Source organism: Pleurodeles waltl, chromosome 3_1 (genome assembly GCF_031143425.1).
Source record: "Pleurodeles waltl isolate 20211129_DDA chromosome 3_1, aPleWal1.hap1.20221129, whole genome shotgun sequence".
NCBI lineage: Eukaryota > Metazoa > Chordata > Amphibia > Caudata > Salamandridae > Pleurodeles > Pleurodeles waltl.
This window is the reverse complement of record NC_090440.1, coordinates 497,964,397-497,986,594: the sequence shown is the minus strand read 5'-3', so window position 1 is coordinate 497,986,594 and position 22,198 is coordinate 497,964,397.

Below are 22,198 nucleotides of genomic sequence, written 5' to 3'. Positions count from 1 at the left end.
AATTCAAAATATTTTACAAGTTTCCCTTATGCAAACAAGTTAGGTCTACATAATTTAGCAGCCTCCTTACCTGAGATCTCTCTTCATAGAAAGTCACACTCAGTGCCTTACAGAAAACAATTATGTTATCCTCAAACAACACATTACCGAAGGCTTCAGCATGCACTGGGAGAACCAAGAGAAAATTACAAAAGTCCTGATTCATTGAGCAACCGCAAAGAGTATACACTCTTCCCAAGACAGAGTGTGAGAGGAATTCTACACATTATCATCATCTGCTTCATTTCCCCAATTTGTAAGAATCCTATAGGTTTAGAGATCTTATCTCCCTGACTTCACCAAATAAATGTGAGCAATGACTCACACCCCAGACCAATGACTAGAAGAAAACAATGAAAAACAATGTAGCTCCCCCATCTTGCAACAGACAATTCCCTTAAATTCTCCATCTGAAAGTCTCCAACTATTTTGACCATGAAAGAGCTCTTTGCGAAGCGAAATTGGTACTGCATATTAAAAGAAATCCTTACAACTAGTATATCATACATACACCAAAGGAAAAAAATATATATATTAGGCTTGCCAGGCCATCCTTTTAACAAAAATCAATTTCAGAATGGTACCAACTGCCGTAGACAACTAATCTGAATCTTTTAAAAGAATGCCAAACCACCTAATTAGCACCATTTACTAAACAAATCCCCAACTCCACAACTCATCCACTATAATTTATATCATGTTAGATCCAATATTATGCCTCATACAATCTGTAGGAACATGACAAATAATGAAATCCAAAACAGCAGAGAAGCTCAAAAAATCGTGTAAACCTGAAATACACCATTTCAAAGATCTTTCTTCTGCCACAACTATTAATCAGCCAGCATTTTAATCAACTCATAGTACCTCATAATGGATGGTAAACCTACTGCCCAACATACATTATAAGGAATTATATAGAAAGGCAATTAACTCCACAATGACTTGAAATACCACTTTTATATGTGATGGCGTGTTTTGTTCCATATAACACATGTTCAACTCATCAACTACTGCCTATCTGATCATTAAATTATTTTTAACTCATTTCCTTGGAAAACAAATCTTCTGGGTACAGATTAAACTTATTAAATATGGGTTCTGAAAAGTAAAACTAAAGAATACTTGTTATTTTCTTGTAAACATGCACTCAAGCATATTAATCAAAGACAGTAACAATGCTACGTTTATGCTATAGGATGCAAAAGTGACATGCAGATAAACTTCCACTCCCCTCTATTGAACCTCAGAAGTGTAATAAAATAACATTTGTCGATAAACACCTAGTGAGTTACAATTTTTCATGGCAGACACTATACATGAAACCACTGGTAACTGAGATGGAGAAGACAGTTGTCACAGTCTATCATTATTCACACAGGGCCCATCTGAACCTGAAAAGTGTATCTATTAAAGACATGAATTGCCTAAAAGGCTTTCTCAAATTATTTGAAAATAGGATGGTGCTAACCTTAATCATTCTCACCTCCCAAAAAAGACATATACCCTCATTACGAGGCTGTCTGCCCTGGAACCACCAGCCTTGCGACAGTCCGACCATCACATTTCAAGTTAAGTGGGCAGACCCGCCTAAAGAACACCCCGCCAGGATCACAGATCTTGACAGGGTGACAGCAGTCTTGGTTGTAGTCAACCAGGGCAGCGCTGAACTCAGCACTGCCTGGCTCCTAACAACCTTGTTCTCCACCAGCCTTTTCATGGCAGGGACCCCCCGCATGAAAAGGTTGGCAGAGAGCAAGAGTTGGGGGCCACCAGGGGGCCTCAGCACTGCCCATGCCTGCGGCATGGGCAGTGCAGGGGCCCCTCTTCCCCTTCCCACCACCTTTGAAATGCACAGACAGTGTGCATTCCGAGGGTGCTGGTCGGCTCTCTCTGTGCTACGAGATAGCACTCATCTCCTTTAAGGGAGCCAAGTGTTATCTCGTAGCACTGCTCCTGCCACTCTAACCGGAGGGAATGCTCTATTTCAAGGTTTCCACCAGTCAGACTGACGGAAACTTTGTGATATGGCGGGGGACTCCTTCGTGAGTTTGGCAGTCCTGTGGTGGTACAGCCAAACTTCTAATGAGGCCCATCATTTATTCAACTTTTCCCCAAAGACTCCACAGAATTTAACAAGCCAAAGTTAGTGGAATTGAAAGGATTCATCATAGTTACCTACCTCACCACATATGTCCATGCCAAATAAAGGGCAATATTGGCTAATTTGCAGCTCTACCTTTTGAAGGAAATAAAACTCTAACAAAAATACTTCTGTCTTACAGTCCAATCCTTACATATTTCTCACATACACTTTTTAAAAGCTCTTCTAAAATACATTTCTCTCCTCTAGAACCAGTGTTCAAGACAACGTCTCTTTGGTTCTCGAATTATTAAAACTTCCCTCCCAAAAGCAAGAGTACTGTTTAAAATTACAAGTTTCAGAAGGCACTCATCGCTAAGGCTTAAATCAGGCACCTTTCACAGCCAAAAACTCCCAGCTAAACTTTGGACTGTGCTGAATGTGGAAAATAATATTTACACGTCTCCGTAGCCTAATATTCCCTCTCTTATTTATTCCTTTTAATTATCCCACCCATTACCTTTTTTTGAGGAAGATTCAGGTCCTTCTTTTTACTTGTGATCTTCAAAGGGCATTGTTGCCATGTTCTCTTTAGGCATGCTATGTAAAACAAAAACATAGGGGCATAATTACATGCCTCTTGTGCCACCTTAGCATCATTTTGTGAAGCTAAGGCAGTGTTAAGGAGGCCTCCACCGTGCACCACATTTACAAAGTGGAATAATGCTTGCATTGCACCACTTTGTAACCTCTTGCTCCACATTATACCTGCGCCAGGTATAATGCAAGGAAGAAGGATGTTGCCCCACAGGGAGGCCCAAATAAATGGTGCAGTGAAATGTACAAGATTTCACTGCACCATTTTTTCCATAATTCTTAATGCCTTCTCAGGGCATGCGTTAAAGTGACATTGCCATTGTACCCTATGGGCCTCCCTGACCTTTGCTGAACTAGCGTCAACATTTTTGATGCTAGTCCAGCAAAGAATCACAATAGCGTTAATAACTTTGACTCTATTGTCCTATCATGTGCCTTGGTGCACACAATAATGTGTGTATAGTAAGTACAGCACTACCATGGTGACGATAGGGGGCACTGGGAAATGCAAGAAAAGCGGCACATGAGAACAGATTTGCCACTTTCGTGTAAATATGCCCCATAGTTTTTATGTGACAAATTTGCTAGGAAATGTGGAGTAAATTGGTGTAACCATTTCCTGAATACAAAACATTGTCCATTTTAATGAATGTATAGCTTACCAACATGTACACGCTGAACAGGAAGTTAAATCTCACTTAAGGCTTGTGTTGCCTTGCAATGCCTTGTTTGACACGAACACAACACAATTGTTTCCTAAATCTGTCCCTCTGTCCCTAATCACTTCAACTTTGATAAATAAGGTAAATAAAGTGGCTTGTCCAACACCATACAATTTGATCATACATTATTGCTGAGATTAGAATTTGCATCTCCTGGCCACACACTCATCATGTTAGCCAATGAAACACATTTCCTTATACAAGTGTGAAATGCCAGAACAATGCTTATCATTCACATATAACACGATAGCATTCAATAATATCATATGATGCATGGATTCACTTATCAAGCCTCAGAGATATTACTATGGAATTTCGAGGATAGTTCACCAATTGTTTACCACGTGTATGGTAGGGTCTCCTCTTGGTACTTCTCTGAAAAAGCTGATTGTATCCTATTTTGATGCAAAAATCATGTTCTCCAAACATATCTGGTAATGTAATTCCCGCTGTAGTTATCTACCGAAATGTTTCCTGCCAAAATTAAAACCACAACCCACTACACATCTACCCTGTTAACGGTTATCACAGAGCACTTTTACTCTTGTGTGTGGATGGCTACATGCTGGCAGTTTAGTCCCCGGGATCGATCATGTTTGTCAGGTATCAAAGTCGCCAGCAGGCAGGATCATGCCTGGAAGAGTTCCCAGGTCAGCTGTTGGTGGATGCTCATAGTTGCTGGGATTCAAATGATAATGACCTGCAGTTGTTTCAGCCCCAGGCCAGCCATTCTGAAGTAATCCTTTGCCCCACAATGTTTTTGCTCAGCACCTACTCTGCAAGCCTTTTGTTTTTTACCAATGTGGAAACACATACATTTGTTCTTAGAAATAAATGAGCCAAATTGTAACTATGGAAAATACAAATTAAATCAAAGTTCACTTCATTGTTTTTTTTCCCTCAATAATTTGTTTGTTTTTACAGCTTTAAAATGTTCTTCCTGCATAAGTACAATTTTCTCTTATCTCACACAGTAAGAATGCTCATTAAAATACATGGCTCCTTCATCGACATCTGCAAAGCTTTGTGCTCTCCACCCCAGAGTATTTGACAGAGGAGATATGATTCAATTCAGAATAACAAGACACACACAAAACTGAGGATTGTGCAAAGACCACCTACTTTGAAGAATATTTACTGCATACATATGAGTGGGCCACAGGGTCTCAAAGGCTGCACTGAGCCCGGTGCTCTCTTTTACTGAAGGATGCATTTCTTTGAGTTTTAGAGTTGGTTGTCTAGTGTGCTGGGATGTCCATATAGCATGCCAACCACTGTTGGCATAATTCCCGAAAAACACAGTTCTCTGAGTTCAGGTCATCCACTTAGCAGCATCACAAGTTGCCAAGTCTATTGTAAGGGGCTCACACAATGCTGGCATTCAGATGTGCATTTTTAATCAGTGAGAGGCATCTCAGGTACCGTCTTTCCATCCCTTTGACATTTCACGTTGAGAAGGAAATGCTGGCGGCTGGCTAGTGATGATACAGTAGAAGCCAACAACACTTCTCCAAATCTAATTCTCTAATAGCAGCTACATGGTAAACGAGGACAAAACGACTGGTTTGAAGTATATGTGGGGACTTACCTTCAAAGCAAAGGTGCGCCCTCACGCCTGCCTTATCCTGGAACAAGGTTCGTCAATATATTATGGAGCGAAGCTTCATTCTTATTAACTAGAAACATTTGTCTCCTCTAGCCTTCTGTTCTTTTCAGTTTATAGGCTTGTCGTTACAGCTGGTTTTAAATACTTTAGAAGACATGTAAATGAATAATCTTAGCATTTGAACATTTGCCAATAGTTATGTTCACAGTGACAAGGAACAATGGTGGTACTATATATTATACTTGCTATGTAAATGCAATTATAATTACAGTGTGGCTATTATTATAACAGATAATCAAGATGGTTGGCTTGTAGTCTAAAAAAAAATATATATATATATATATATATATTACCTAGTGGCAGTCGCCACTAGGTAGTTATAGTTAAGACCTAGCTTTTATATAAAAAGTTGTATTTACTTGCTTATATCTTTAGCACTGCTTTGCGAATCTTCACTAAACCTTCCAAAACAATTTGCCAGTCCAGTCAGCTGCTGCTTTGAAAATTTTGGGGTGATATGTCAGAGAAAATGGGGGGGTCTCAAAACACATTTTCACCATTGATTTTTCCATAGGGTTTTGAACAGTGATAGCGCAAAAACGACTGGACTGAATTACACCAAATTTGGCAGAAAGGTAGGCCCTGGTCCAGTGCTTTCTTTGTTCTGGTGTAATTCCGTTCAGTAGTTTTAAAGAAATTAAAGGAAAACCAAATGTGTATATCTAGGGACGCGAAGGATTCTCAAACCCTCCCGACCTCATGCAGAGATCTGATTAGCTGAGAACACTTCAACAACAGGAGCCATTGAAGTGTTCTTATTATAAGGCACCTGGGTGGGCCAAGTCCTGGAAGCATTTGTTTACAAATGAAAGAGAGGGCCTCCTAGCCCCGTCCCAGTGTCCCAGGGACCGCAACTTCCCCTGGGCTTAAAATTTATATGCGTGGGGTGCATGCCGCCCCGCTGCCCTGGGGACCACCACCTCCCCAGGGCTTTGATTGTTGTTCATCCGTCATTGTCGACGATCTCCAAGGTCATCCCGTTGAGGAGCTTGACTGGGTACAGTGTGTCCGGCTGTGGGCTCGGAAAGATGTGCCGCACGTCCCGCACAAGTGGTCTGCTAGGTTGGTTGGTAAAGAGTTGGCTATGGATCTGTGCAGCTCACGCTTCTTCTGCACCTCTACAGTTTTGCTCTGCTCATATGCGGTAGTGCCATTGCTGATGCAGTTTCGCCAGGTAGGGCGGCTTGCACTACTTTTTCCCAGGAGTCTGGGTCAAAACCAAAGCTCTTCAGAGAGACTTTCAGCATGTCCTTGAAGCACTTTTTCTGCCCACCTTGTGGCGTTTTCCTTCCGCCAGTTCACTATAGAACAGTCTCTTGGGGAGGCATATGTCTGACATACATACAAGGTGACATGCCTACCTGACTTGAGCTCTCCTCAGCAGGCTAGCTGGAGAGAGGACATCTGTGTCTGGAACTTTGTCATGACAGGTAATTTTCAGCAGCCTTCTTAAACAGTTTATGTGAAAGTGATTCAGCTTTTTGTCTCACAGACATACAGTAGTGTGGGCAGTATGACTGCATTATACATCTTCAGCTTTGTGGACAGTTTGACCCCTCTCCTTTCCCACATTGACTCCCACAGCCATCAAAATGGAGGGTTTGCCTTGGAGATGCATGCGTCTACCTCATCTTCAATGTTCACAGATATGGAGAGTGTGCTACCGGGGCATGTAAACTTGTCAACAGCCTTCATGATGTTTTTCAGTCAGTGGTGAAACTTGGTTCTGCATATGTCTTCTCCGGTGCGGGCTGATGCAAGACCTCAGTCTTCCTAGTACTGATTGTGAGGCAGAAGTTTCTGCAGGCAGTGGAAAAGCAGTTCATGCTTTGCTGCATCTGGGCCTCTGTGGCAGCGTTGAGTGCACAGACATCTGTGAACAGGAAATCATGCACAGAGTCCTCTTCAACCTTGGCCTCGGCCTGTAGCCTCTGCAGGTTGAAGAGCCTGCTATCAGTCCTATATCTGATCTTGATGCTGGGTATTTCGTCACCGAGAACATCATGCTGAATAGCAGCGGATGGAAACGGAGTAAGTGAACACTGCCTCCATTTCTCGTTTGCCTAAAACGTAGAAACTTTAAAGCTCAGAGATTACCTTGGCAAGTTTTAATTTTTAATAGCCCAATTTTTAAGAAGCGCTATTTATTGCAGAATGATGACTTTGCCCAAATAAGTACTTAGGGTCTGCCACACACATACTTTATATGTAATTGCTGAGGGACAACTTTGTTTCATTTCTCCCTTCACCTTGGTCTGTGTTTATTGGCCTCGGTGGTAGAGAAGTATAGAATCTAGTCTTTGCCCTCCATTTTCCCTCCTTTGGAAAAGCACTGCTGTGGCTGCCATTTTGCGTGGGTCGGCGGTATAGTTTTTTCGGCATCCAGACTATTTTTAGTCCAGATGGAAGCGACGCACAGCGGACGCGCCCTGGTGCGCCAAAGGCAAGCCTGTCTGTGCCCCTCCATGCCAGAACAGGCCCAGGGCTCATTTCCCCTGTTTAGGTCCCTATAAAAGATGTTAGAATCAAGTATAATTCAGATGCCCTTCACGCTCTAAGTTCTGGTACCCATAGTATCTACATTAACACTATAGACCCCAGGAACCTTGAACACCAATGTTCAATGTGCCGGTGGTCCCCACAACTTCCGCTGGACAATTTGGAAAAAGCAGCCCAAGATGTTAATAAATGTTTAATTCTTTTAGTTAACTGTCGCTCTCTAGTAGCACACAAACTAGACATATATCTACTTTTAGAACAGACTAAACCCATGATTCTCTGCCTGACTGAAACTTGGCTTCATGAGGGCTCAGCCCCTGATGTCGCCCTGGCATTACCCAATGGATATCGAATAAGCAGACTCAATAGAGTTACTGCTAGGCGCGGGGCATTGCATTAATCTACAGGAATAATCTAACGGTCAACTCACACCCCCTACAGATAACAGGATGTGAAAGTATGTATTTTTCCAACAGCCTGAACAGTCAATTTACCCTATCAGGTGCTCTGGTTTACCGTCCCCCGGGTCCCACTGAAAACGTTCTGCAGTCTCTGGCAGAAAATATCATTGAGCTAGTCTGCTCTAAACCCAATGTTACGTTATTAGGTGATTTCAACATCCATGCAGAGGAGACAGATAGTCTCATAACTAAATCTCTGATTTCTGACATGAATGCCCTTAATCTAGCACAACTGATTAAGGGACCAACACATAACAGGGGTCATGCAATCGATTTGGTCTTTTCAAATATCAAAGATCTAATACCCATGTCATCCCATCCTCTGGCATGGTCTGACCATTTTCTGATAAAGCTGGAATTAACCATGCCTAGGCATAGGAAACCAATTCATAATATTCTTTTGCCCTCCAGACGCTGGAACAAGCTCAAAGCCGATGCCTGGTTTAACACTCTAGAAATGAATAAGCCATCCAGTCAAAATAATGTTATGGACTTGTCAAAGTCCTTTAACAACTGGATTACCGGTAGTTTAGACATACTCCAACCACTCTCCACAAAAGGAAAGGGATTCTGTAGGCGGAACTCCCCCGCTTTACTTCGCATCTGCTGCATCTCATAAGAGAATGCAGGAAATGGGAAAGGAGACGGAGAAAGTAACACAATGAAATTTTAAAACAAGAATACAAGAAAGCAATTCAGTCATATCATACCGAAATAAAATCTGCTCAAACTAGATATTACTCCTCAAAGATTGAGCAGGCGGCCAACTCACCTAAAGAGATCTTTCATGTCATCAATGAGACCACCCAGACTCAAGAGGACATGGCACTCCTGGCTGCATCTCATGAACATGTTAACAATCTTGCATATTTTCAACAAAAAGCACTAGACATCTATTAGACTCTTCCCTGCGTTATGAATCAGGTACAGAAGGTACCCAATCAAAAGTCGGTGGATTCCACGATCTTATCAGACTTTCCCTGATATCTGAAGATGACGTGAAGAGACATCTTTCAACTATTAAATCAGGATCCCCTCTTGATCCAGCCCCTCCCCAGGTGTTATCCTTAGGCGTTCTAGTGACGGTTCCCATCATTACGAATCTTCTTAATCTTTCAATGACTTCTGGTGTAGTGCCAGAACAGTGGAAACATGCTATTGTTAAACCACTCCTGGGGAAACCCAATCTTGATCCTGTACTTTTTAGTGATTATAGGCCCATCTCACTGTTGCCTGTCTTGTCAAAGATAGCTGAAAAATATGTCCATACTCAACTCTCTCACTTTATGGAGGACAACAATATTCTACACGCCACCCAGATGTGCTTCAGACCGCTACATGGTACGGAGACCGCACTGATCGCTGTTACGGAAGAAGCTAGAAAACGCTTAGACAACGGTCTGGAAACAGCTATCACCCTTCTGGATCTCAGCGCCGCTTTCGATACGGTGGATCTTGACATATTAATGGATAGGATACAAGAGATTGAAATATCTGGGCTAGCCTTAGATTGGATAATTTCATTTATTACAGATAGATCATTTCAGGTATTAGATAGATCATACTTTTCAGACTGTCTGTATTATTAATAGATGTGGAGTCCCACAGGGGTCTTCCCTCAGCCCCACTCTATTTAATATGTATATGCTGAAACTCTCAGAAATAGTCAAGCCCTTTGGGCTGACTTTGGTGTTGCATGCAGACGACACACAGCTAGTTGTATCTCTCTCAAAGGACTCCCATACTATAGGTTCAGCACCTGGTCCATGTTTCCAAGCTGTGGCAGTATGGATGACCAGAAGCAAGCTAAAACTTAATGATAATAAAACAGAGGTGATGTTATTTGGGCAACAAACAAAGCCTATCCCTCGCCCATCAATGATTGATGGCATGGGATTTTTACCCCCACCCAAAGAACTTATCAAAAGTGTTAGGGTTTGGCTTGATCCACAACTGCCAATGGCCCATCAAGCTAATAAAATAGCTGCCACCTCCTTTGTTGTCCTTAGGCTGTTATGGAGGGTTTTCACTATACTACCCTTTTCAGCCAAAAGAATAATTATACAGGCATTGATCGGCTGCCGAATCGACTATGGAAATGCATTGTTCATTGGCTCACCTGGCTACGTGATTAAAAGGTTGCAGAGAGTCCAGAATGCTTCTGCACATCTGCTGTTGAACATACCTAATCAAGAATCTATAAAAGCTGGAATCCCCTCAGTACATTGGCTTCCTGTGGCCAAGAGGATACAATTTAAGAAACTATGCCATGTGCATAGAGCATTGCATAATTGAGGTCAAGGATTGCTGAGGTCCTTAGCCTCCTTCTATTCACCTAACAGACCACTCAGAACTTCCTCAGCATATCTGGCAGTGATTCCTAAAGTAAAGAAAGCCAGATGGGGTGGAAGGTCCTTGGAATACCTGGGGGCGAAGTTATGGAACTCTCTACCTATCAGCCTACGAGCAATGAACCATGAACTATCCTTCTGTAAGGCTTTGAAGGCATGGATATTTAAGGTCTAACTTCCAATTTTTTCTTACTCTTTGATGCTACTGTTTCAATTTTCAGCGCTGCGAGGCCTTCGGGCAGCCATGCGATATATAAATTCACATAACATAACATAACATGGGTACCAATACGAAGCCTTGCTTGACTCCACTGGTGACTGGGAAGGCATCGGAGGAGTCTCCATCATCCAGTACTCAAGCAAGCATGCTGTCGTGGAACTGGTGCACCATACTGATAAATGTTCTTGGGCAGCCAAATGTCTCCATGATCCACCATAGCCCGTCAAGACTAACAAAAATTTTGGTCAGGCCCACGAATACTGTGAAGAGGTCCCTGTTTTGTTCCTGGCACTTCTCCTGTAGTTGACGTGCTGCAATTATCATGTCCACTTTCCCTTGGCCCTCTCTGAAGCAGCACTGACTTTCTGGCAAGTGTCAATCTTCCGTGTGTTGAGTGAGGCGGTTGAGGAGGACTCTGACAAGGATTTTGCCAGCAATTACCAGGAGAGAGATTCCTCTGAGGTTGTCACAATACTGCCTGTCTCTCTTTCTCTTGTAGAGATGGACGATGAAGACATTTTTGAGCTCCTGGGTAATAACTTCCTGTTGTCACATGGTATGAAAGAGCTTGATGAGCTTCTTTAACAAGACCTCCCCAGGCCAGTGACCTCCCCAGGGCAGAGGGAGTGCCATCCCTTCTGCCCTGGGGACCACATCTCCTCGGGGCATTACAGTAATAATGTGCGGGGGCTCCATGCCTCCTCACTGCCCTGCGGACCACAACCTCCCCAGGGCTTTGATTTAATATGCTGGGGTTGACCTCCCCCCCCCCCGCTGCCCTGGGGATCATCAGCTCCCTAGGGCAAATATTCTAAAAAAGAAAGGTGGTCCCTTTGGGACTGAATTATGAACTGGGGGTAGCACGCGCCTCCCGCTGCCCTGGGTACCACCAACCCTAAAGGCAAATATTTAAAAAAGAGTAAGGGGGTCCCGTTGGGACCCGCAAGCCAAGGAGATCACCACCTCACCACCTTCTCAGGGCTGCGTGCACAGTTGCAGGGGGACCGTAACCCCCCCCCTCTTGGAGCCACAGATGTCCCTGGGGACCGCCACCCCCAGGGCCAGCTCCTTCTATGTGCCGGTGTGCCCACCCCGGGACATAGCTATTTTCTGTGCCAAGCCGCCACAAACACTTCAGTTAATGACAGGGGGACTTTAAGGCTTCCCCCTTGGTGCCAGTTAGCCCGTAAGGGCATTTTATTAAAATGTATGTTAAGACGACAAAAAAAATACATAAATATGAAGAGACTGCGTGGTCCTAGATAGCCCATAAAGGGCTATTAAATAAAAAAAATAAAAATGTTTAGCTCAGTGTGAAGGTCACTAGACCGCCACACTGAGCAGTCATGGTTCAAATCCAGCCAGACTTGCTTCCTTTTTTCTTTCTTTTTTTTTTTTTATAATACAAATTACTTTTATTTTTAAAAATGACAATTATTTTTTTTATTTTAAATTGTAGAGAAATATCTCATTCTAAGTAAACCATACATCAAATCCTCAAAACTCTCTTTCTCTCTCCCTCTCACTTTTTGATCTCTCTCTGTGACTCTCTTTCAATCAATTTCTCCCACTCACACATCCACTCAGACACTTACACACCCACTCACAGACCCATTCAGACACTCACGCACCCACACACAGACCCACTCAGACATTCTTGCACCCACTCAAAGCCCCAGTCAGACCCTCACACGCCCTCTCACAGACTCACTCAGACAGTTACGCACCCACTCACAGACCCACTGACAGCCTCATGCATCTACTCACAGACCCGTGCACACACTGACATACCCAATAAAACACTGATGTCCACAATCTCACGTCCAGACAGACACTCTTACAGCCACTCTCAACCCCAGAGACACCCTTTCACACCTATTCTGACACCCAGAGAGGATGCAGCCAACTTCCGCTGTGCCTGGTTGCAGAACAGGTCTCACAGACAACCTCAGCTGTGCACAGTTACAGCTATCTCAAGTAACTATAACGCATGCCCTAAGGTAACTATAACTCATGCCGCCGCCATGCACAGATCTTTCATAAAAATTTGACATCAAATATTACCTTGATATTATCAATTATGTTATCAAAGATGTCATGAGTGCTGTTATTTGTGAGGTAATTAGCAGTGGATTGCAAGGGTGCGACCTATAGTTACCTTAGGGCATGAGTCGCCTGCAGCCCCAGGGACCGCCACCTCCCCAGGGTTTTCAAGAAATAGCGTGGGCGGACACACAGCCCGAGGACTGGCACCTCCCCAGAACATTAAACAAATATGATGCAGGGGTGTGGCCCCCCCCATTAAAGTTTTAAATGCACCCCGGACCTAGTTTATCTAGAGGTTTTAGTGAAACAAGAGCTGGAGCCGGCACTTTTTTTTTTATTATTGTTGGATCCGCAGCGATTCCTGCCGAAAATGTAACAAAATGCTTTTTTGCTCTGAGTTTTCCTCTGGGACCCCAGCACCATAGCTATGGGGCCAGGGTGTTCCTACACGGCCTGTTTTCTTATTTGTTTTACATTTTTGTCTGGGATTCAGCTGAAGCAGAGTTCCAACATGGCTGCCAACATGTCGTTGTTGAAGTGTTGGCAGACAATCAGACCTCAGCACAAGATCAGGAGGGTTTGTGGTGCCTTTGCGTCCCTATATATAAAAATTTTGATTTTCTTTAATTTCTCAAAAACTACAGAACAGATGTACAACACATAACAAAAAGGGCACTTTCTGGAGCAAGAGCTACCTTTCTGCCAAATATTGGTGTATTTCCATTCATTGGTTCGAGCTGTAGACCTGTTCAAAATCTCTATGGGAATTAACTTTGGAAAAGTACTTTCCTTGAGCCCCGCCTTTTTCTTGTCCACCACTTGATGTATCACCCCCACAACTTTCCAGACAACAGCTGACATGACTGTCAATTTTTTTTTGAAAAATTCATGAGGATTTGTCAAGGGGTGCCAAAGATATAAGCAAGTCAAATAATGGTTTTCAGAAACTTTATAGCTTTTCATGTCCTTGTAGATATGGTGCAAAGAAATGCAGTGCAAGTCGCTGCGCTGTCTTACTTTGCCTAAGGGAGGCATTCCACGGGTGTTGCATGGGTGTTCCCAGGCAACATCCATGGATTTTGAAGCATTCCTAGATTTACAATGTTTTGTACACCTGGGAATGCGTCAGAAGCCTACGCTACTCCAGGGTTGGTGTAAGAGTGACGCAACAGGGAGGAATATCCTTATTTTTCCTCATTTTTCCTTTATCCATGTGAGCTGCATTTTGCAAGAGGAAAACACCTCCATTGATTGTTTTTGTGCAGGAAGGTATCCCTTCGTGCACAAAAACAAACATCCCTACAATGTAGGCACCCTGGCACCATGGGGCAGGGGTGCCTGCGCTGGTGCATGGCAGCAATTTCTGTGCCAGCACAAGGGAAGAGGACAAAAATGTGCTTTATCTTGTAGATACGTCACATTTCTGCCCTTTTCGGTCGCACAGGGAGGTGCAGCAAGGCACTTCCTGTGCCACCCAGTGCCAAGGGTCTTTGCAAATATGAGCCTTATTGTCTACCCTCTTGTGTATTTTGAGTAAACTGTGCAGATCCACTACATACATCCACAGTGTCTCGAATTACTAGTGCAGAATGTATTTTTGTTCTCACAGTACACAGAAAGGTTCAACAAACTACACAGTGCAGAACACAAAACCTGTTTCTCTCGAATTGCATCCACAACACTAGGTAATGCTAAACAGGCTTACCACAGCATTAGCATAATTTATACCATAGGAGTTTGACAACTGATAACCTATAATATCTCCAACACTTTCAATTTTTTTGTTTCTTAACAACTTCCTTCTTCTCTTTCATTTCCTTCTTTGCAACATCATCACTACACTGCTTTGGCATTTTCCTCTTCGGACAAATTGCATGTTTTTCATAAACTGGATACTGTCCTAAATGAGGAGCATAAAGACTTCTCAATTGGTTGTATTCTGTAACACAACTGGAATCTGCACTTACACTATTCTCATCAAATTCAACTAGCTACAAACCAGACAATGTTCTAACTCGAGACAAAGCTACAAATAACATACCTTCCTTAAAGACAATAGTACCAATATTAATAAATGCTGCATCTAAACTTAAATATTATGATTTATGAATAGAAACAGTGTATGCATGAGAAACTGGAAACACATTCTGTCGAAAATATAAATCTTTCACAAGTAAAAACATGCAATAGACCTTCCAATCTGCTTTGCACTGTCAATCTGATCAAATGTAATCACTAGGTATTCCATCTTCAGTTTGCAACCTTTCTTCTGTCTCCAATTTCAGCAATTCTTTGTTGAAAGAGGCACACTCCACCAATGTAGGCATTAAGCACACAACATTTTACCTTCTTGTATGAAAGTGAACATTAGTTCTGCTGGTGCCTTCATTGTTGGAGGATGACTTTCTAAAACACGCCTTCCTTCTTTTGAAAGAATGCCTACTCTAATCTCTTTCAAAATATTTCCATAGCCAATGTCCAAAGCTTATCACATATTCCTAATTAATTATTTGTATTCAAAATCTAACCAAAATTCACATTTCCAATGATTCCCAAAGAATGCTTAGTTTTATCATGGAGCAGTGCTTTAAAACCAGGCTGTTCTCTCACAGGTGCAAGTTGCAGTAGATCTCCAAAAACAATCATTTTTTTTTTCTAAGTAGGTAATCATAATCTGTTCTCTGTACCTCTTACATTCTCACATGTACAAAGGCAAGCATTAAGTTTGAGATCATGTTCACCTCATCGATGATTAAAAGCTTTAACTTTTTTAACACCCTTGACACTTCATGACGCGCTTCAACAGATACCTTTTGGCATTCTAGTTTGCTGTCATGTTCCACAGACAGCATCAAAAGTCAGTGCAGAGTAATACCTTTGATATTGTGTGCAGCAAATCCAGTAGGTGCTATAACCACACATGATAAATTACAGTCTATAGTATTTTGTAGGAAAGTAGTAAGAACTTGTATTAAAAAGATTTTACTAAAACCAGCTTGACTGCTGACATTTAACAGTATAGGCTTAAATGTTAAACATGCATGCTGCTTATTGTCATGAAGCAATCCGTGCTCAGCTGTGGCTTTCACTTCCATATATATTTCCATTTACTCATCATTTAGTTGTCCAACTAAATATGCCAAATCAATTGTTTCATATCTTACTTGCTCCATTGCTGTGTTCACTTCATACATTGCAATAGCAGCCTAATTTTCAATTATAGGTTGTCCAAGTGGGTCTTGACTTTGAGAACCTGAGACCTAGTATTTAGGAAATACTGAGCTCTGAATACTACCCTTAACAGCTTTGAAATAATCTTCATAGCTCTCAAACTCTCCTAGTAAGTCTGATTCTGAATGCCAAGGTTTCAACAGCTAAAAAAGTGCCAAACAGAAAAATTCCCTTTTTGCAGCAGTCTGGCATCTCAGTTTTCTATGGTTAATTAGACTGCATTTGCTATGCCGCATTAAACACCCATTGCAACCAACTATTGCAAATTTCCCCTCATCTATATTTTCTGTCACATTATATCTATATGTATAGTACTGGAGTACTTCATAGAGACAAACATTTTCAAGGTCTGGACTCCTTTTGGATAGTATGTGTCCAACATGTTCATTTTTTCATTGTCTGTACTGTCTGGCTCAAATTTGCAAGCCATTGAATTTCTGGAAAGACTTCAAAACTCTGTATCAAGTTGATGCCAGGCCTAGACTCACCCAAACAATTCTTCTTGACTTAGAATATGAACTAGCTGAACTTAACTGATGACAGCATCAATAGGATCCAATGCCCCTGTTGAAAGCATCTTCAAACTGACGCTGTACAATTTCTTTGTTAGAGACTTTTCAGCAGAGATATCTTCCCACGTACTGGTCGAGACAGGGCCACTCACCTGAAAAGCAGGATGTCTGCAGGGGTGAGGGTATGCCCCCCAACCTCCTGTAACACCTCTCAGCACTTCCTGGTGGACACAGAAACCCCGGTAGGTGTACAAAAAGGAAAAGGGGAGTGGAAGAGAAAGAGACAAAACACTGCCACGTCTTGCTGGTCCAGGCAGCCACCCTTTAGCTTCGGGGGACAGGTCGTTGTTGACAGAGTAATAGTGGGGTTAGTGCACTTCACTTCCTTGAAACTGAATCTGTCTTTCTGATATGGGCACGGGAGCGGTATAGAACACCGGGATGCTCCAGCACTTTTCTTGGATAATAATAACTGTTGGCACAATTACTAACACTGCATTACCAAAAACCCAAACTGAGTACCATAACAATAAGTACTGCGATACTAGGGCTGGCTTCACAGTGATTCACTGTTGCACACTACAATTAGAACTGTGGTTGAACTTATCATGCACAAGAAAGACACACAAGGGCATTAATTATGTCACATATATCTTCCCTGCATGCATAGGGTTAAACTAAAAGGAACAAAAACAATCTAAGAAATACAAAAATGTCCACTCTGGGTTTAAACAGTTAGGGTGGCACAGTTTGGTTTGGTTTCACTGTGTGTGTGAAAAACCCTTCAAAAGCAAAGTCCTCAAACCTGAAACACAGGCATGAATGACACAATTTAAATCCAATAGTTATGCCATTAGAGAAAGAAAAGTCATGTAAATGCTCTTTCAAATTTGCACTGTCACTTTTTGTAGTACTTGAGCTCAAGCAGATTTCCTGAAGCAAATTTAGGCAAGTAACTATAATGATACTGTAGAATGTTCAGAAATGCATTTGTCTCTTCAAGATAAGCACGAAGAAAATAATTGCCCCAAAGGTCCTGAATACGAGGATCACAGCAGGGGCTGGACCACCAGATCAGATGCTGAGATCAGGAAGCAAAACAAAGCCAAGCAAGGAGGCATGCGTTACTCTGCTATTTATAGCCAATCAGGAAAGAAGTTGAGTTTCCACACTTGTATGAGTCACCACACCCAATTAGAAGCACATGTCTACACCTGCTCACATTAGCAAACAATCATTGGTAAAACAAGCATAGATAAAACCAACTGTGTAAAACATCACATTATGTTTACTTAGAAACATGAAGGTTTAACCAAGAACAGAGATATGATTTAACCCTAATCCATGGGGATGCTGACGGATAATGCAGGAGGCACCTTGGGGATTCCTGACAATACTTTTCATCTCCATCTTCTCAGAATGTGTTACGTATGAAGTCACATAATCAGCAATAGCTATTGAGTTGTCAGCCACAACTTGAATATCCATATTGGCTTTCCACATTTTCAAAATGACAGTATTGTTGTCATTAATGTATTTTGAAGCCTCTGTCCGTCTGAGTTTATAGGTGATTTATGAGTAAGGCATACAGAGATGAAGCTGTTCGCTCTTTCTTTAGAAATAACAGGTCTTGGAAACCCAAAACTACATTTTATGTGAAATTTATTTTTGCTCTGTATTCTTGCCAATAGTGCTTCCTACATCTATGGGATTGGAAACATAGAACTTGCAACTTTAGTTCATGTATGTCAGTGCATTTCTGGGCTGCCACCTGTCATATACCACCATATAAAAGAAAGCACAGACTCATCTGTGTCTGTTCCAATATTAGGTGCATCTTTAATCCATTACAACATATGAAATGAGGAGCACCTCTTGCTTGGTACTCTTTTCACCAAAAGAACTCAGTAACTTCTCCAAGAAATACATTTTCTGTATCACAAATAAAGGGCAATACAGCGTGAAATCTGTGGTTGTAAAAACTGAAAACATTTGCAGGATCTAAAGAGCAATGTTCTCCTGTTGTCTTCAATTCGATGTCTTTATTATTAGAGTGTGTTTCTCTCAAAAACTCTTGTAAATCATCCCAGGCATACTCTGCACAACTCAGTGTTATAAAATCATACTCAAGTTCCTTATCTTTGTCATGAATTTGTTCCACAAAGTATTTTAAAGTTATATTTTGGAATCAACTCCTGTCTTAAGAATATTATTGATGAAAGATTCCCATTGTTTGAACATTCAGTCAAATGTCATCCCTTCACACTAACCTTCAAATACTACAGTCTTTAAAAATTAAAACAACACCCTCGGGTGGAGACCTCGAACCAAAACTGCGACAATGTGAAAGCACTTTTATTATTCGCTTCAACACAGTACATAGAGGCCTCAACAAAGATGCAGAATGGCATTACTGGCTCCTCTAACAAATTGAAAAGATGCAGATATGTCATCACTGGCTCCCTGAATGTACAACTCGCTGTTATTGTTTGTCTAATCCTGGGTAAATACTGGTATCAACACTACATTATGACTACTACGAAGTTACACTAATCCAACATATATGCAGGATGTTTTGCACTATCACCCAGGTCCATGCATAAAACCACCAATATCTATGTACAGTGATATCTAGCATTGAGAGTTCCTAAGTAGGTAGAGTACGCACAAATAATATCCTCTCAGTCATGATAACTGTTACTACAAATCCACACTTCAACAGTTATATTAATTGGTCTGGGACCCGTACTAAGGCCCATATTTATACTTTTTTAGCACTGCATTTATGCTGCTTTTTGACACAAAAACGTTGCAAACTTACAAAATACAATTGTATTTTGCATGTTTGCGCCAAAAAATTACGCAAATACGGCACTAAAAAAGTATAAATATGGGCCATAATGTCTGTAACTCAATTACAATTAGTCCGTTCACACAGGAATGGAATCATGAAAATATGGGTAGATACCCATACACGACACTTAAACTTTCCAGTTCTAAGAATGTTCTTACCCTCTTCTCCACATCAAATCAAACTATACACTTCTGGCTCATTCTTACGTGCATATAACATGTCTGTAAAATTAGGAACTCATAATGTCAGCCTAACATAATACGAACATACATTACGCATTTCTCTGATTTCAACGTGGGGGCTTCACCTGCATTATTGTGTAACCACTTGACTCTCTAACTGGGTGTTGATGTGTTTCAAATCATGGCCTTTTCAATGCTGCTTAAGGGAGAAAAAATGTTCCGCCTGCCTGTGATAATATCTCAATCATGATTTGAACTCCCTCTACCATGGGTGTTCATTTGTAATAAACCATGTTTTTCTTTAGTAATCACATTACAATATATGCTTTGTTTGCCCTTGACTACATCTATATTTCGCTTTTGAAATCCCACTCTCTTACAAACATACCCATTATGCTGTTGTTCCATTGGGCCATTACAATAGAAGAAGGATAAAGGAGTCAGACCACAATAAATATGGCGCTGGGCCAGAACGTCGTATCATTACATGGGATTTAGCCCGGAAAATCACCTGCCGACATACAATACCTCATACATTTCCAGACTGGTAAGAGACCCGATGTAATGGGCTGACAGACTGCTAGTTTGTCCTTTTGACGTGTGGATCTGTTAACATGTCCACGGTTCGTTTACTTGCCGAGTGCTAATCTTACACTCGGGTAAACCTAAAAGACTACATAATTTAGATACTATCCACAACACAAGTTCCGGTTTAGCTTGGACCACGTATATTTTCAAATGCTGCCCCATACTTTTAATGGGACAAGGGTCCTGTTACATGGACTCATTACGCATTAGCACTCCCTCTTGGGACTATAGATTCTACACTTATGCCCTGTACATGTGTAAATTACGCTCAGTTGCTTGATTTTTTATTAACCCAACAAAAATACAAACATGATTGTTTTACACCCTCATAATGGTTCTGATTACATTTTACTCTCACCTATAAGGTCTGTAATCTATCATGTTTATGATTACATACACACATGTTACTGTCTATGATATATCCTTTTGTTATATGATGAATTTATGAGAACTAGTATATATGTTATACCAAATAATCTTCTCACAGATTGAATATATTAACCGACTAATATGCATTTCACTATAATGGACTTTTTCTGATGACTATCTGTTAGATATGAGTTGTCTCTTTTTTTCAGCTACTCAGAGATGGAATAATAATAATAATACAATAACCTGTGGTAATGTACCTTAAGCAAAGTGGAGTCACTAACTATCCTCTGCCAGCACTGGTCCACTCATTCGGACGCACACTTAAATGTGCATGATTCTCATATAACATCTATAGACAATAACCTTTCAAGTGCAACCGTCAGGTGCATGACTCACCTTTAATACTAGCTGGTAATTCAATCACAATTAATACACTTGGGGTTTCTTTTTCACATGGGGTACCATTTTTAACTTTTCCATTTTGCTCACTACGCACTGGACACTTTGGGTACATCTTCGTACTTTTTCCTTTTCCTCATTACACTAAAGAATAAGCATGCTTGCTCTCAAATAGACTCACCCAACACTGACTTGGCCTTTATACTTCACAGCCTAGAAAAAGCTCCAGGCAGACCTGCCACAGGGGGCGAAACACGTGTCAGCTCTCTGCTAAAATGTCTATGACCTATTGTTTAAAAGGGCATCAATAAACTACTTTGAACTTAACACCTTCGAGCTACGTGATAATTCTATACTTTATGCTACTATATACTATAAGTCTGGAATCTTACAATTGGATATACTGTGGGTTTCACCACTTCTTTCAATTTCAAGACTTTAACTGGGGCAAATTGGTCCATACCCCATTCGATAACCCACATTTGGTTCAGAACGGGCATTATGAAGGATGAGAGAGTTGGACCATAGCAACCCTACCTCTTGAATCACACTTGCCAATTAATATATTTCCTGACTTTGCATGGATCTAATGCCTGCAATATTGCATTTTTCTGCTTCACACTTCTATCTGGAAATTGACATAGAAGATGTTATAATATATCAATTGATTCCTGCCAAACTCTACAAATATTACTGCAGTCCCATTCATACACAGGGGCATGTCTACGTCTTCCTTGTACCTTTTAAGATATCTCTTCCTCTACATTTCTAAGAACCATCTCCTCTTTCGCAATGGGAGTGCCATCTTTTACCTCATAGCATGGTCCAGTTGTTTCAACTGCATGCACTGTGTTCTCATGCTAGATGTATTCTTCCATTATCCTTTGAAAACTTTGCAAAAATTACTTTTATTAATAAGCTATTTTTTGGATTATTTTCGTCATACATGACACTGTCTTATTGAGTGTTCTCGTTCTGTTGTGTTCAGTATCAGAATAAATAGTTTGCTCTTCAGAGCAAATGCTTTATCAACCACACTCTCAATATGTTGTTTGTGCTTCAATGCTGTCCTTCTTCTCTTACTCTTGTTAAGGCTTCATACCAAATTCTGCATTACCCTACTTCTAAACATTATTATTCATATTTCTTTAAATTGTTTCTGTCTCCTTCTCAAAATACTCACACTATTTATTGTCTTGCAAGATTTCTTACTTTTCTCCTTTGTGACTTGAATTTGAACCTCACTTTTTAATTGAAAGTTTTTCCACATTTTGCATTTTTGCACATACTGTTTTTAAAAACTCCTTAGTTCTCTTTTCAGCAGCTCCTTTTTCCATTACTTTCTCCACATCACATGCTTTTTTCTCTCAGTTTGA